General features: G+C 36.4%; 1 pseudogene; it reads left to right on the top strand.

The window, feature by feature from the left end:
• LOC102186158 lies at positions 16,959 to 17,778 on the top strand (annotated as a pseudogene).

Genomic DNA, 18,094 nt, shown 5'->3' with positions numbered 1-18,094 from the left:
AGTCTTCTCCAACACCACAGTTCAAAAGCATCAATTCTTCAGTGCTCAGCTTTCTTTAGAGTCCAGCTCTAACACCCATACATGACTACTGGGAAAACCAAAGCTTTGACTAGACAGACTTTCGTTGGCAAAGTGTCTCTGCTTTTTAATATGCTGTCTAGGTTTGTCATAGTTTGTCTTCCAAGGAGACAGCGTCTTTTAATTCCATGGCTGCAGTAACAGTCCACATATGAAAATTACGAATGATAACAATTTCTCATTTATCTCATAAATTAATTTGCTAGAATGAAGTAGTTAAAAACTGATAAAATGCCAAGTCCTATAAGAACAAGGTTATATTCCAATTAAAATTTTTATAAGGACTTAATCTCTCCCTTTCTGTGGATATCTCTAAATGTAATTCAGAAAGCCTAAGTGGAAAATGGTTGAAATATTTGACTAATTACAATTTAAAACTGTTGTAAAATAAAATGTAATATAAAATAAATAAAATGTAATATAAAATAAATGACCCAATGGAAAATATATTATGATTATTATAGATAAGCCACCAGGGAAACCCTCACAAAAGTATCCTAATAGCCAAAATTGCAAAAAGTGGTGTTGAATAAATCAAGAAAATGCAAATTGAACTACATACATTTCTGTCTCTGTTTTCTACAGCACAAGGACACTTATTAGAATACTGCATAAGAGTCTCTACTTGCAACAGATCAGGAGCTAGTAAGGCTTTTTATTTTGTCTTTGGAGAACAATTTGATAATATTTATTAGGACAAATATGCATAACCTTTGATAGAACAATTCCACTATTAGTAATATCTCCAAAAGTATAAAAAATATGCTTAATATAGCATTGTTTGTTGAAGTGAAAAAAGTTGGAAACAACCTAAATATTCATTAATAGAGGAGATTCTATCTAATTAATATATTAGAACCTTCCACCAAGTGATGAATGTAAAGAAAATGCTCATACAATATTTAAATATCTCTGAGAAATACAGTAAATTAAAAATAATGAAAGAAAATTATAAGGAAAACATATTAATAAAACAGATACAAACATGCACATATACATGCTATTGTGCTAGTACTATGTATGTGCTAGATCAAAACAGAGAGAGAGAGAATATACAAGCTAAACCATTATCCTGAAGGGGAAATTGTGAATTGTATGATGACAAAAAGGAAAACTCTCCAATTTTACATGCATACTCACAGTGCTTACATATTGTACAAAAAAAAATACAGATGTGTATCATTTGAGACAAACTAAACCAGACAGATGGGATTGAAAACGGCATTGGGCTCTATTTTATTCATTCAACCAACAAGGTTGTTATTAATTAAGATCAACTGTATGGGTTTTCCAGGTGGCACAGTGGTAAAGAATCTGCCTGCCAATGCAGGAGATGCAAGAGATATGGGTTCAATCCCTGGGTCAGGAAGATCCCCTGGAGGAGGGCATGACAACCTACTTCAGTATTCTTGCCTAGAGAATCCCCATGAACAGGGGAGCCTGGAGGGCTACAGTCCACGGGGTCACAAAGAGTTGGACATGACTGAGTGACTCAGCATGCATACACAAAAAGTATACATGGTATATCAAAAACAAGGATAAATGTCATAAAACAGATGCCTTAATGATGAAAAAAGAGAGAATACAACAAAGATTAAGTTTCAGGACTGTACTAAATGCTTTTCTTCCCAGGAAGAATCAATATTTTTATCTATATTTTATTTGTTTACCCATTTAGTAATCACTTTTTAAATATGTCCTAAGTACCTGGTTTCCTGCATGCCCTTGAACACAGCCAGATAGAATAATAGCTAGTCTTTAAGGTTCCACAAGTTAGTGAAAGGAAAAGCCATGAAACTTTTCCCTGAAACATCAGAAGAAATTTGATTGAGCTTAAAGACAATTTTGAGTTCAGGAAGATCACAATAGGAATGGACATCTATATGTGAAAGCAAGAGGACATGAAATAGCATGTCCTACTCTGCTTCAGCCCCATGCTTTTGTCTGGGGATCTGAAGATTAACAGAACACAGGGAAGAGATAAGTAGGTTGTGTGAGAGTAGAGTGTTTGTGGCAGCTGTGGATATCAGAGTGGAAAAAGGGTCAAGTCATGTCAAGATATATTAACAAATGGTCTTAGAAAACAATGAGATATTGGGTGTAAGAAGGAGGAATGATGCTAAGTTTTCTAAGATTTTTTTTTTAATTTTGACACCAAGAACTAAACGGGATAAGCAGGTAGAGAAACAAGTTTTGAAGAAACATGAGTTTTGTCCTCAATGTGGTAAATCAAAGCTGTCTCTTCAGAGTGACTCTTTGTAAACAGGTGGACACAAGGAAATAAAACTAAATAAAAAGGTAGTACTGAGAGTTATCAGTATCTAAGTGGAAGTTTATGCCAGAGTAAAATGCTGAGCCAAGTTAAATAAAATAGGGTAAAATGGGAAGGGAGAAAAGAATGGAGTTCTGAGCAAAACCAACCACTACACAGAGGATACATTAGAAAATATTTACAAAAGAAACAAACTAGACAAATTTCCAAATAGCTATCAGAAATCAACATCTGATTTTTTAACAAAGGTGCAAAGGCAATTGAATGAATGAAGTAAGCATGATCTTTTCACAAAATGATGCTGACACAATCGATGTCCACATGCTAAAGTAAACAAAAAAGGGAATCTAGATGGAGGTCTCATATCTTACATACACACACCACTCAGAGTGGGTAACATACCTAATGTAAAATGTAAAATTACAAAATTTCTAGAAGAAAATGTAGGAGAAAAATTATGTAAATTTGAGTTTTGAGGTGAGTTTTTAGGTATAATATCAAAAGTATTATCCATGAAATTAAAAAGGTAAGTTAGACTTCATTAAAATTAAAACTTCTGCTCTGCAAAAGCCATTCTTAAGAGAATGAAATGACAAGACAAATTATGGACTAGGAGACAATATTTGCAAAAGATATGTTACAAAGGACTTATCCAAAAAATGCAAAGAACTCTTAAAACTCAGCAATAAGAAAATAAACAACATGGTTAAAATTAAGCAAAAGATCTAAAGAGGTATCTCACCAAAGAAGATAAACAAATGGCAAATAAGCATATGAAAAGATGCTCCACAACTTTTCTCATTAAGGAAATTAAACTTAAAGCAACAATGAGATACTATCACACATTTATTAAAATGGCTAAATTCCAAAACCAGACAAAGCCAACTGCTGGCAAGGATATGCAGCAACAGAAACTCTCCGTTGCTTATGGGAACACAAATGGTACAACCACTCTGGATGGCAGTTTGGAAGTTTCTTAGAAAACTAAAAGTGGTCTTATCATGGAATGACAAAATTCCATTCTTAGATATTTACCCAAATGACTTACCCATGTACATCCACATAGAAATCTACAGCAAATGTTTAGAGCAGTTTTATACATGATCATTAGTTAATGATAACGTGTTCATATTGGTTCATTAATTGCATGACAAATGCTCAATACTAATGGAAGATATTAACAATAGACGGTACTGCATATGGGGTATATAGCAACTCTGTACTAACTGAATCTTTTATGTAAATCCAAAGCTTTCTAAATTTAAATGTTTACTTTTAAATTAACTTTGACATGGGATAGAACCTTTTTTTATAAAACACTGAAATTTAAATAATAGTTATTAGTGACTAATCTAATTCGGGTAACATGATTCCTTGGGACACTAGCCCACCATCCTCTAAGTCTGCTGCTTTCCAAATAAATTTGCCATTCCTTGACCTAACAACTTGTCTCTTGATTGATTGACTGGCCTGTAGTGTGGCAAGTAATAAGAGCTTAGACTCAGTAACAAATCTACCTGGAAATCTATAGGCAACACTGAGAAAAATGTTCTGTTTGGGGGAAGGGGTATTAGAGAAAGGAGAAAGACAAAGGAAAGATTCAGAGTAAATAGCTAAATAAAGCACAGATGAAGATAGAAAAGATGCAGGCCATGAAAAAAACTGAGACCGTCCCCCCACTTCAGATTGGAATCTCTATATTTAACAAAGAACATGATGAAATCTTAGATAAAGTCATATATATATATATATATATATATATATATATATATATATATAGTAGTAGATGTCACTGGCCCAAGTACAAGTGTGATGAGATTAAAGAATGAGGCTACTGTTCAGGCCCAAGTTAAGAAATGAGTCTTTCTAGTCTCATTTTATTTCAAACTTTTTTGAGATTTTAATAGTGAGAAGTGAAATCTTTGCTGAGAAGTAATTAAAACCATACAGCTAATTAAATAAAAGCAGATTGGAAAATAAGCACATTTTTAGTGTTCTGAGCTTGTGAATTTACTGCAAAATATATGCACTGGGAAAACAGCTTTGCTATGAATTAATCCCCAATGGGCTTTTAAACTAAAATCATTTACAACCAAATTCAATTTTTAAGAAGTCATTAAGCTTCTCTTGAATAATATGTTTATTTGAATACTGCTTCTATTAAGTATTCATAAAAAACCCCTAAGCATTTAATCCAGCATAGTGCCTAATTGACATAGAGGCCAGATATCAAGATTTTAGTAATCACTGACACTAACTGACTTTGCAAACTTTGGTAAATCAATTACTAGTGTGAGTCAACCCCACTCACAGTACATATAAAGAGCTATTTCTGTCCCACCAATCACAGAATTGTATTAAGGTTCTAGAAAATCCAGTGTTTAAAATATACAACGTGTAAGAGCATCTTGTAAAATTTAAAAATGGCTAAGTAATATAAATTGAAAAGAATAATCCAAATTAATAAGAGATATTTAACCAACTTCTAAAATATAGTAAATATCCACTATTTACTAGACAGATAGCTTTTAGGAAGAGTAGTCATATAAACCGAATTAAGCTTTTAAAAGGAAGCCTTAGGAAATGATTCATTAAAATATCTTAGCCATTAAAATTCCTGGTAAATCCCATGTCCTGAGAACTAATCATGTCCATTTTAATTTTCAGGTATATGTTGAAAATTTCAACTTTATAATATAATACAACAATTAATTTTATTTATTGAAGCTCTTTTAAAATATACAGGCACAATTTTTTAAAATTTAATAAATATCATTTGATCTATAGAAATTAAAATAAGAATCTATTTAAACAGAAAAGATACTTTTAATACTGAATAAAAATCAAATATATATAGTAATATAAATGGACTATGAAGAGTTCCATGTTACTTTGGCAGTATTATTTTATTTTAGCATAAAGCTACAAAATGGAAAGGTCAAGAGATAGACAATCTACCAGACTGACAATAAATGAATTTGCAAAAATTATCTAGGCAGTACTAATAAATACTGTAGATACAATAAATTAACCAAAGGGCCAAGGAATGCCAAGAGCTCAATTTCCAACCAGAGATGTTCAATCATAAATGAGCTTGTAAGCCCCAGTCTAGGATTCTAAAATTAGATCAATTTCTAATTATTACATTATATTATGTATACACCAACTGATCCCCTGAAATAAACATGGACTCTTCTTTTTTCAGAAATCCATAGTAGTTGGCATTTCTTATTACATTCTATCTTATTTTATAGCAATTGTTTCCTCAGATTATTTGATCACAAACCCATCTGGGTTTTCTTTTTTTTATGTTATGCTTTTTTTCCCAAGTTATCATCTTAAATAAGATGTTCTTTGGAAAACGTTTGGGAAGCGGTTGTCTGTAACCACTGCTGTATTCATCAAAAGATGACTTCAAGAACACACTTGAAACATGTGCCATGCCTTATTCACAGATGTGTACAGTGCTGGATTTACAGTGTCATGTGCACAACATATAACACTTAGTGAAAAGCACTCACCAGCAAATTCTGCTCCTCATTTGAAGAATTTAGTAGGCACAACATTTTAAAATGTGATAATTTAATGTCCAGAAAGACTAAAACAAAATCTAAAAAATACCATGTATCAATTTAAAGTATAGTGAAAGTATTTAAGGCAAACTTAAAGAACTTAAAAATTATTAATTATTTTAGAAGTGATGTAGTCTTAATGCCATCATTTAGTAGAATACATACAATAAATTAAATATTTTTATTTTTAAACTTTTATTTATATATAAAGAAACTGGTTGTGAAATAGTTCTCAAACTTTACAGTACATTTTATGTTCATTTAAAGATACATGTATAAATTATAGAGGTTTAAAATTATTTTAATTTAAAAATATTAGATGTGAAATAAACAATAAAGTGTTTACATTAAAAATTGTGAAATCACCAAAATGGCTAAAATTTAAAAGACTGACAATACCAAGTGCTGATGAAAATTTGAGTAACTGAAATGTTTTGATAGCAGAAAGGAAAAATGGTAAAACCGCTTCAGAAAACTACTTAAATATTTTTAAAAATCAACATATATATCTCAAAAACTCAATCAGAAAGACATACATCCAAGTGAAATAAATACATGTCCATCAAAAGATATGTACAAAAGCTGGAATAACCAAAATATCTATCAAAAGTTAAATAAATGCATTGTTGCTTGTTATTCATTCAAGGCATTCTAAAAATCAAAGGAAAAGGATGAACTACTGCCATATGCAATGACATGGAGAAACCTCACAAACATAATGTCATGATGGAATAGAACGAATAACAAACTAAAACTGCAGTGGATACAGTTGTTCAGATATTGGGCAACAGGTAGCAAAGAGATAGAAAATGAAGTGAGCCCCACGGTGTGGTCCATGATTAGTGGTACTCTACACTCAGTGATGGACAACAGAGTGATGGTCTCACTGAGCTTTTGAGACAGAAATTGGAATCTGGGGACTGAAGAGGAGGCTGGGAAGGGTACCAGAGAGAAAGCATCTCCAAAAGAGAGAACTAGGGAGTCTAATGATATTGATCATATGATTAATCATCTAAACTACTTTGGGGAACAAAAGACCATACTATTAATAATCATGACAGGACAACACATATAAATCTGACATGTCTTTAGCAAACAGGTATAATCAACCCACTTCCAGTTTCCTTGTTTCCACAAAGAATTGCTGTTGAAAGTTGGTCCTAAACATTATTCTGAAACGTATTGGTTGTCTCTTTTGGAGGCTCTTTTCCTGCCAGACCCAGCTGTGAGATTCCCTCCTGCAGTCTATATTCACAGAGCACCTGTTTTATATGCATATATGCAGTCACTGGTAACTGAAACTCCACGACTAGTTAGAGATTCTGGCTTGAACAAACTTATAGCATCGCTCATATACATTGCCAAACTCAGCTTCCATGGATCTTTTTAAAGGGCTGTGATGGTTCTCCAATCTTAAAAATATACTAAAAAATGTGAATTGTGCACTTTAAAAGGTTAAGTTTCAGTCAGTTCAGTTCAGTCGCTCAGTCGTGTCCGACTCCTTGAAACCCATGGACTGCAGCACACCAGGCCTCTCTGTCCACCACAAACTCCACTTACCCAAACTCATGTCCATCGAGTCAGTGATGCCATCCAACCACTTCATCCTTTGCCATCCCCTTCTCCTCCTGCCTTAAATCTGTCCCAGCATCAGGGTCTTTTCCAAGGAGTCAGTTCATACCAAGTGGCCAAAGTATTGGAGTTTCAGCTTCAGCATCATTCGTTCCAATAAGTATTCAGGACTGATATCCTTTAGGATTGACTGGATCTCCTTGCAGTCCAAGGGACTCTCAAGAGTCTGCTCCAACGCCACAGTTTAAAAGCATCAATTCTTCGGTGCTCAGCTTTCTTTGTAGTTCAACTCTCACACCCATACATGACTACTGGAAAAACCATCGCTTTGACTAGATAGACCTTCGCAGGCAAAGTAATGCCTCTGCTTTTTAACATGCTGTCTAGGTTGGTCACAACTTTTCTTCCAAGGAGCAAGCATCTGTTAATTTCATCACTGTAATCATCATCTAGAGTGATTTGGGAGCCCCCAAACACAAAGTCTGTCACTGTTTTGATTGTTTCCCCAACTATTTGCCATGAAGTGATAGGACTGGATGCCATGATCTTCATTTTTTGCATGTTGAATTTTAAGAGAACTTTTTCACTCTCTTCTTTAGTTTCATCAAGAGGCTCTTTAGTTCTTCTTTGCTTTCTGCCATAAGGGTGGTATCATCTGTATATCTGAGGTTATTGATATTTCTCCCAGTAATCTTGACTCTAGCTTGTGCTTCATACAGCCAGGCATTTCTCATGATGTATTCTGCATTTAAATTAAATAAGCAGGGCGACAATATACAGCCTTGACGTACTCCTTCCCCATTTTGGAACCAGTCCATTGTTTCATGTCCAGTTCTAACTCTTGCTTCTTGTCTGAATACAGATTTCTCAGGAGGCAGGTAAGGTGGTCTGGTATTCCCATCTCTTGAAGAATTTTCCACAGTTTGTTGTTATCCATACAGTCAAAGACTTTGGCAGAATCAGTAAAGCAGAAGTGGATTTATTTTGTTATTCTATTGCTTTTTCGATGATCCAACAGATGTTGGCAGTTTGATCTCTGGTTCCTCTGCCTTTACTAAATCCAGCTTGAATATCTGGTATTTCACAGTTCGTATACTGTTGAACTTTGGCTTGGATTATTTTGAGCATTACTTTGCTAGCGTGTGAGATGAGTGCAGTTGTTCAGCAGTTTGAGTATTCTTTGGCATTGCCTTTCTTTGAGATTGGAGTGAAAACTGACCTTTTCCAGTCCTGTGGCCACTGCTGAGTTTTCCAAATTTGCTGGCATATTGAGTGCAGCACTTTCACAGCATCATCTTTTAGGATTTAAAATAGCTCAGCTGGAATTCCATCACCTCCACTAGCTTTGTTCATAGTGATGCTTCCTAAGGCCCACTTGATTTCGCATTTCAGGATGTCTGGCTTTAGGTGAGTGATCACACTATCATGGTTATCTGGGTCATGAAGATCTTTTTTGTACAGTTCTTCTGTGTATTCTTGCCACCTCATCTTAATATCTTCTGCTTCTGTTAGATCCATACCATTTCTGTCCTTTATTGTGCCCATCTTTGCACAAAATATTCCCTTGGTATCTCTGATTTTTTTAAAAAAGATCTTTAGTCTTTCCCATTCTATCCCACTCTAAGCTTCACAGGGTTGAAATAAATTTCTATGTCCAAGATGGAGCCACTCCGTCTTGGCATATCTTTGGTGTCATGTCAGCACCAGAACTTATGTAACTTTGATATCCCTATAAAGCCATTTGATCAGAAATGCAGTATATCCAGTCAGCCAGTCCCAAATACCAAGCCAACCCTTGGCTCTATACTTGCTTCCCTGTGCTTAATCCATTTTTTATTTTTCTTATCCTTGCTTCCTATTATTTACCCTATAAAAAAGATCCCTGCTTTCAGTTCTCTGGATCCTTGGGAATGAATACTGCCCACTTCATGAAATATTAAACTATTGAAATGTTAAAAAGAATTTTTTTTAAATTTGTGTCAGGCATAAAACACTAGTCCAAACTTTCTACCAAGTGATTTTAGTTTGGGATCCTCATGAAATCTCCACTTCAGTCATGCTGTTCTAAATTTGCATCTCAGCAGACTTCCCCGATGATCCAGTGGTTGATAATCTGCCTGCCAATGCAGGGAACATGGGTTCGATACCTAGTCTGGAAAGATTCTACATGTTGCGCAGCAACTAAGCTCATGCACCACACTCTGGAGCCCATAAGCCACAACTACCCAAGTTCAAGCACCCTAAAGCCCATGTTTGGCAACAAGTGAAGCCACTGCAGTGAGAAGCCCACCCACAGCAACTAGACAGTAGCCTCCTGCTCACTGCAACTACGGAAAGACTGCACACAGCAACAAAGACTTCATGCAGCCAAAAATTAAATAAATAATAAAATGGTAGATATGCACCAAAAATAAAATTGATATATTTAGACTTAAGAAAGTACAAACGGTGAATCTCAGACTTTCTCTCCAATAAGGTTAGTTTTAGTTTTCTTAAGTAAATTTGTGCAGCAGTCATTTCACTGTGGCTCCACTTCATCTCCAATGCCAAAATCTAGCACAAGTGATTTGAGCATCTAGTTGGGGAAAGGAGACAGGTTTTCTCTGTATAGAATGTCTCTTCAAAAGAATTGATATTAGAAGGACAGCAAGGGGAGGATCAGAGCTAGCTAAAGAGTATTCTTCTATGTAGTAAATAAAAATTTTGAGAATTCCTCCTTGCAAGGACCTGATTTAAACTATCTTTATATAGCTCTCACCATAGTTGATGTTTTACATATATCTATTTATCTGATCTTTCCCTTCAATCTATAAACTCCCTGAGGGCAAGGCCTGTGTCTTCTCTATCTTACAGTTTTTTCATATCACCTCTCCCAATTTGCTTCCTACAGAAGGCCCTTAACTGTGTTTTGAATTAAAAACATTGGGTTTTATTCAGGTTTGGAGTTTAGAATGCTGTATAATGATTCTCTTTCTGGAACTCATGCTGCTCGTAGTGGAGAGCAGTAAGTAACTAATCCATTATAGGAATGAATAAACAATCCCGCATTCTGTGAAAGCATCCAAGGAAATGCTACCTATGAGGTCTTCTCAGTAGAGATTTGGACACACAGGATAAAAATAAAAGCAATGTTGAGGGCCCTCTCTCCCAACAGCTTCAAATATGTGCTTTGATTGGAAATAGATGGATTTTCAGAGCACAATACTCTGATAGCTAAAAATAAAACAAATGCCCTCTCTGATACTTTAGAATACCCAAGGCCCATGATTCAAGAAAATACATGGAGAAATGTCATCACTTATTTAACTCCTGTAAAGAGTTTCCAAAATAAAATTGCTGATGCTGCTTAGCTTGGTTCATGTAAATATTTTTAAAGGAAAGGATCTAGATGCCTTTTTGTGCCTCAGCACTATAATAGATAAGATGTAAAAAGACTCTAAGTCCCTAGGAATAAATCAATAATATTTTTATATATATTAGAAGCTATTTTAGCTCACAGAATACTCAGAGAGGCCTCATTTGATTTCTTTCTTGTAAGCATTTGGGAGACACAAGTGTTTTATTTCAATTTTATAGATGAGGAAACTGAAGGGTACAGAACTGAGGTGATTTTTCCAAAGTCATCACCCCAAAGTTAATGCTTCCACATCCTGAACTCTTTTCTTTTTTAAATCATGCCTTTTTGCTACTGATCTTTTGGTACTATAGTGTTCTTATTCCCCTTTATTCTGCCTTGGTGTCTGTGGAAAATATTGCTAATGAGGTACTTTCCTCTAGCAGGGTTACCATGTGATAGCAATTTCCACCTTGACTCAGAGCAGTAGGAAAAATAACAAAGGAAAAATTACAAAGAGCATCTGCTGATGATAGCAAAGGCTGTAGAGGGGCTAGAATGGAAAATTCTGGGAACAAGACTAAAGCTTCCCTTAAAAGCTACACAGCACTTTATGCATGGATCTCTTAACAATTTTTCTTCAGTCATCAGTAGATGACAATGATCTAGAATGTAGGACTGCAGTAAGCAATTTTAAGTGGGCTAACCATAGAAAATGACCTGAGAATTTGCATGTACTGCCACAATTTATACACAACCAAGAAATTTTATGGTGCAGCATTAAATTAGAGTGACAGCTAGTTAATGTCTGTAAGTGATGACCTTCCACTTCCCTCATGTCTTCGCAATAGCAGCGGATGCCTTATACCAGCATTGATTCCTGCCATTCTAAAGCTGCTTTCGAAGGCTTTTCTACTGCTGCAGTAATGCCAATGCAGCTATATCACTTCACTGTAACTAAGCTCTTTCCATTATAATCTAAATCCTACATGCTCCATGCCAATTACCATAACTATCAGCTTTAATCTGACATTTCAAAAAACAGAATTTCAAATATCAAATACACATTCCATATTTCTCTTCCTACAAAAACATTCAAACTGTGCTAGTATTTGGTTTCAGTATTCATTCATCTGATCAAAAATTAAGTAATAAACTGGTTGAAGAAAAACTCTCAAGTCAATTTTGGAAGAATTGAGGAAAATTTTATTATGGACTGGATGTTAAATGATATTAGGAAATTATGTTCTTTTATTAGGTATAATATGATATTATGCTTTTCAAGGGGAAGTCTATTTTTAGGAAATACCAATTGAAGTATTTGTAGGTAAAGTGTAATGACATCTGCAACTTACTTGTTGAATTTAAGCTTCCCTGGTGGCTCAGACAGTAAAGCATCTGCCTACAATGCGGGAGACCCGGGTTCAGTTCCTGGGTCGGGAAGATTCTCTGGAGAAGGAAATGGCAATCCACTCCAGTACTCTTGCCTGGAAAATCCCATGGATGGAGGAGCCTGGTAGGCTACCGTCTATGGGGTCGCAAACAGTCGGACATGATTGAGCGACTAAATCAATCAATCAATACACAGAAAGTTATAGATGATAATATAGATTAAACAAATGAAGCAGATATAAAAATTACTGAATACTTTGTGGATATATTTGCTAACAGAGGTACTGAGGTAAAACAAAGTTCCTGACTTCATAGTCCAGTAGTCTAATTAAAGGTATGCCAATATAACAACTATTGCAGTTTGTAATGAACATAGTACTAGCAGTGGAGGAGGTAATGGCAACCCACTCCAGTATTCTTGCCTGGAAAATCCTATGGACAGAGGAGACTGGCAGGCTACAGTCTATAGGGTCACAAAGAGTCAGACATGACTGAGCACGCAAGCGCATATGGTACTAGCAGTAGGTAGCAAGATACTTGAAAGCATAAAAGGGGAAGAAAATAATTCTCCCTACAGATGTGAAGTAAAGATTTCCACAGGGAGTGATGCCTATAGAGGGACTTAAACATATATACATGAACAGGAAGACATTGGCAGAGGCAAGGGATGGGCATCACTGTAGAAGCCTGAAATAGAATAAATGGGTTAGGAAACAGCACACTCTAGGTGACTAGGCCACTGAGCATGACATGGAAAGAGTGAGAGATGAGTCTGGAAAGTCATGCAAACTGGGGATCTGATGAAGAGTACATTCTACTAAAGAGTCACAATATTTTCCTAGAGGCAGTATGAATCTTAAAAAAAATTCTTAAATTGTGTTAGCTTGACTTATTGTGATGATCACCCCATAATATATACAAATATGGAATCATTATCTCATACATCTGAAACTAACAATGTTACATGTCAATTATATCACAATTTTTAAAGAGTTGTTAAGAAAAGGATGGGCTTCCCAGGTGGTTCAGTGGTAAAAATTCTGCCTGACAATTTAGGAAACACAGGAGATGTGAGTTCAATCCCTGGGTCGGGAAGACCCCCTGGAGGAGGAAATGGCAATCCACTCCAGTATTCCTGCCTGGGAAGTCCCTGGACAGAGAAGCCTGGTAGGCTACAGTACATAGGGTCACAAAGAGTTGAACACAACTAAGCGATTACACATGCACATATGCAAGAAAGGGTATGGAATGCTCATTAATCCATGACTTATCAATTGAGTAGTTATTTGAACTCCTGGATCAAAACAACTTCTTGGTTAGCATCTTACAGAAATAATCCTAAATTTCACAACAATTTGAAGAAAATAATGACAATTTTTCTGATTAAGTGAGCCAAGACTAAACAATTAAGCCCAGAGAAGGCATACCAATGGAGATTAAATACTCGGAGCTGTTAATTAAATAACACATGGATAAATATGTGTCAATTAAGAAAATATGACATGCACATATAAGGACTAAAAACTAAACCAAAGAAAAGATAATTTAAGGAAAATGGTTCACAAATATTAGAAGATTAATTTTTAAAGGAAATCAACCCTGATGTTGGATAGCATCACCAATTCAATGCACATGAACTTGGGCAAACTCTGCGAGATAGTGAGGGACAGGGAGGCCTGGCATGCTACAGTCCATGGGGTCACAAAGAGTCAGACATAACTTAGCAACTGAACAACTCTGAATATTCATTGGAAGGGCTGATGCTGAAGCTGAAGCTCCAATACCTTGGCCACTTGACGCGAAGAGCTGGCTCACCGGAAAAGACCCTGATGCTAGGAAAGATTGAGGGCAGGGGGAGAAGGGGATGACAGAGGATGAGCTTGTTGGATGACATCACCAACTCAATGGACATGAGCTTGAGCAAACTCAGGGAGAGAGTGAAGGACAGGGAAGCCTGCTCTGCTGCCATTCATGGGTAAAGGGTCAGACTAGAGTTAGTGACTGAACAACAAAAACTTTGAAGAACTTTTCACCAGTGTGTTAATCCACTCATGAGCACTGAATTTTTTTCATCAAAGATAATTGGCTATTCATTCAAGCCTATGAACAAACAACCCTCCTAAATTTTTAGGAGTTGATACTGGATACCAACTGGCAAATGAAGATAAGGTCTCAGTAAATGTTTCCATATGTTTCCGTATGCACTTTGCATTTTGAAAAATCCACCTTTATACAGTAATAAAGAGAGCTACACCTCTACTGCTGTCTGATTTGGTTTAAGCCTACACTTACCTTTTAAAATTTGGTCAGCGTAAGATTAGCTTGGGTGCATCCTCAGACTCAGTTTCCCTATTTTTTTAATTTTAACGTTTTCTTCACAAATCATATATACTGGATACTGCAAGAAAGTACATTTTAAGTAATTTTTCATTTTAGTTTTGTCGGATGCTGTGTATATGCTGGTAATGCTGTGTATTATCACCTGACATATTTAACTACTATGTAGAGCGCATCAGGAAAAATGCCAGGCTGGATGAAGCACAAGCTAGAATCAAGATTTCTGGGAGAAATATCAACAGCCTCAGATATGCAAATGATAACACTTTAATGGCACAAAGTGAAGAGGAACTAAAGAGCCTCTTTATTTATTTATTGAAGGATAATTGCTTTACAGAATTTTGTTTTCTGTCAAACCTCAACCTGAATCAGCCATAGATATACATATATCCCCTCCCTTTTGAACTTTCCTCCCGTCTCCCTCCCCATCGCACCCCTCTAGGTTGATACAGAGCCTCTGTTTGAGTTTCTTAGTCGTACAGCAAATTCCTGTTGGCTATCTGTTTTACATATGGTAATGTAAGCTTCCATGTTACTCTCTCCATACATCTCACCCCCTCCTCCCTCTCCCCATGTCCACAAGGCTATTCTTTATGTCTGTTCCTCCAGTGAATTCTTCAGTACCATTTTTCTAGATTCCATATATATGCATTAGAGTATGGTATTTATCTTTCTCTTTCTGGCTTATTTCACTCTGTATAACAGGTTCTGGGTTAATCCACCTCATTAGAACTGACTCCAAGGCATTCCTTTTTATGGCTGAGTAATATTCTATTGTGTATATGTACCACAACTTTATCCACTCATCTGTCGATGGACATCTAGGTTGCTTCGATGTTCTAGCTATTGTAAACAGTGCTGCAATGAACAATGGGATACATGTGTGTTTTCAGTTTTGTTTTCCTCAGGGTATATGCCTAGAAGTGGGATTGCTGGGTCATATGGTGGGTTTATTCCTAGTTTTTTTTTTTAAAGAATCTCAATACCATCTTCCATAGTGGCTGCATAGTTCCCTTTTCTCCACCCCCTCTTCAGCATTTACTGTTTGTAGACTTTTTGATGATGGCCATTCTGACCGTAGTTTGGGTTTGCATGTCTCTAGTAATGAGCGATGTTGAGCATCTTTTCATGTGTTTGTTAGCCATCTGTATGTCTTCTTTGGAGAAATGTCTGTTTAGGTCTTTTTCACACTTTTTTGGGTTGTTTGTTTTTCTGGTATTGAGTTGTATGAGTTGCTTGTCTATTTTGGAAATTAATCCTTTGTCAGTTGTTTCATTTGCTCTTATTTTCTCCCATTCTGAGGGTTATCTTGTCACCTTGCTTATAGATTCCTTTGCTCAGCAAAAGCTTTTAAGTTTAATCAGATCCCATTTGTTTACTTTTGTTTTTATTTCCATTACTCTAGAAGGTGGGTCATAGAGGATCTTGCTTTGATTTATGTCATCAAGTGTTCTGCCTATGTTTTCCTCTAAGAGTTTTATAGTTTCTGGTCTTACCTCTTGATGAGGGTGAAACAGGAGAGTGAAAAAACTCATGTTTCAGAGTGAAAAAGTCACGTCTGACTCTGCGACCCCATGGACTATAACCCAGCAGGCTTCTTGGCCCATGGGAATTTTCAAGGTCAGAATACTGGAGTGGGTTGCCATCTCCTTCTCTGTGGGATTTCCGACCTAGGGATCAACCCACATCTCCTGCACTGGCAGGCTGATTCTTTACCGTGGTTCCACGTGGGAAGCCTGCTGTGTATACAACATACTCCTAATAACATGAGATGTTCTAACTTCACTTCTCAGACTTTAAATTTTTTCAGGGCTTAATGTAACACTATTTAATTTTTCTCTCTAATTTATAAGAATGAAGAATTAATGGCTTATAATCACATGGTTATAATCCATTATGGAAGAAAAATAAGAATTTTAATGCAAAGATCTATTTAGGAGATAGTTTTTGGAAATTTTAGAAATAAAGTAAATATACTTAAATATAGTTTCTTAATAGATTGCTGGAGGGGTACTCAAAGAAAAGAGACAAGAAACTTTAAAGTAAACAACATTAAAATCCTTAGTAAGCATTTGTATACTAGATCCCTGGGAGGAATTATTAACGCCTGCTGGGTTTTTCCTAATGTGAATTCCTGGGCTACCAATTAGAAATGGAAAATTACTTGAGTTGCGCCTGTAGCCCACAGTAATCAGACTCTAGGATTCTCCCACACTAGCCTTTGGTCATACCACTAGAAGAAAACAAAGGAAATGTTGACTTTGTCAGAGAAGAAACAGGGAGCTCTTTATCTACTTAAAACTAGGATGGGCAGAGGAGAGGGAAGCAGTGAGGTTCTGAAATCTCCTTGAAGCAGCTCAGATTAAAGAAGATCAAAGCAACAGTCTTTGCCATCTGGGGAATGGACAGTTTGGGTTCCTTTAGCAATGATCCCTCTGATAAGCCACTTTGCCGAGGCTGCTCCTCCTACCTCATAGAGCTTTATATCAAGTGTGCAGTTCCCTTTTTTCCTCTGCTTACCGTGTTTCACTTCAGGATTTGAGTACAAGAAACATCAAAGTGATCATACTTATGAAATAATGACCTCAGATGTTCCTCTTCTTGACCCTAGCTGGACTTCTCAAGAAGAAATGGCCCTTTTACAATCTGTGATGGACTGTGGCTTTGGAAATTGGTAGGGTGTAACCAATCAGATGTGCACCAAGACCAAAGAGGAGTGTGAGAAGCACTATATGAACCATTTCATCAATAACCCTCTGTTCACATCTACCCTGCTGAACCTGAAGCAAGCGGAGGAGGCAAAAACTGCTGACACTAAAAACTGCTGACACTGCCATTCCATCTCACACTGCAGACGACCCTCGACCTACCTTTGACTCCTTGCTTTCTCAGGACATGGCGGGATACATGCCAGCTCAAGCAGATTTCATAGAGCAGTTTGACAATTATGTGAAGTGGGACTTGAGAGATACTCATTTTGTCAAAGATGACTGGGACATTTTACATGCTCTGAAGATGGCTGTAGTAGATATCTATCATTCCAGGTTAAAGGAGGACAAAGATGAAAAAAAAAATTATGAGACCACAAATTAATCAATCTTAGGAAGTTTCAGTTAATGGAACGACGATATCCCAAGGAAGTCCAAGATCTTTATGAAAAAATGAGGTGATTTGCAAGGATAGTGAGGCCGGTGGAGCCTGACAAGTTCATTGAAAGCTAAGCATTGGAATTTGAACTCCGAAGGGAAATCAAAGGCTCCAGGAATACAGGACAGCAGGCATTACCAATTTTTGTAGCTCCAGAACCTACAATCACAAGAAGACTCAAGAAGAGGAACCCTTCAAATGCAGAATGAGCTCCAAGGTCCTCCAGTGCATCCAGGACAGCAGTGCCTGCCAGCAGTGTCTCCGCCAGCAGGCTGACATTGATCCTGGCTTGAGTCCTTCTGTTCGAATGACTTCAAATTCTGACAGATGAAGTGTACTGCCCTTGAAACTCAGTGGCCTCCCTGGCACAGAGAAGTTGAGTGAGAAAGA

The sequence above is a fragment of the Capra hircus genome, chromosome 20 (assembly GCF_001704415.2).
Source record: "Capra hircus breed San Clemente chromosome 20, ASM170441v1, whole genome shotgun sequence".
Taxonomy (NCBI): Eukaryota; Metazoa; Chordata; class Mammalia; order Artiodactyla; family Bovidae; genus Capra; species Capra hircus.
Note: the sequence above shows the minus strand (reverse complement) of the source record. Positions and strands in the feature narration are given on the sequence as shown.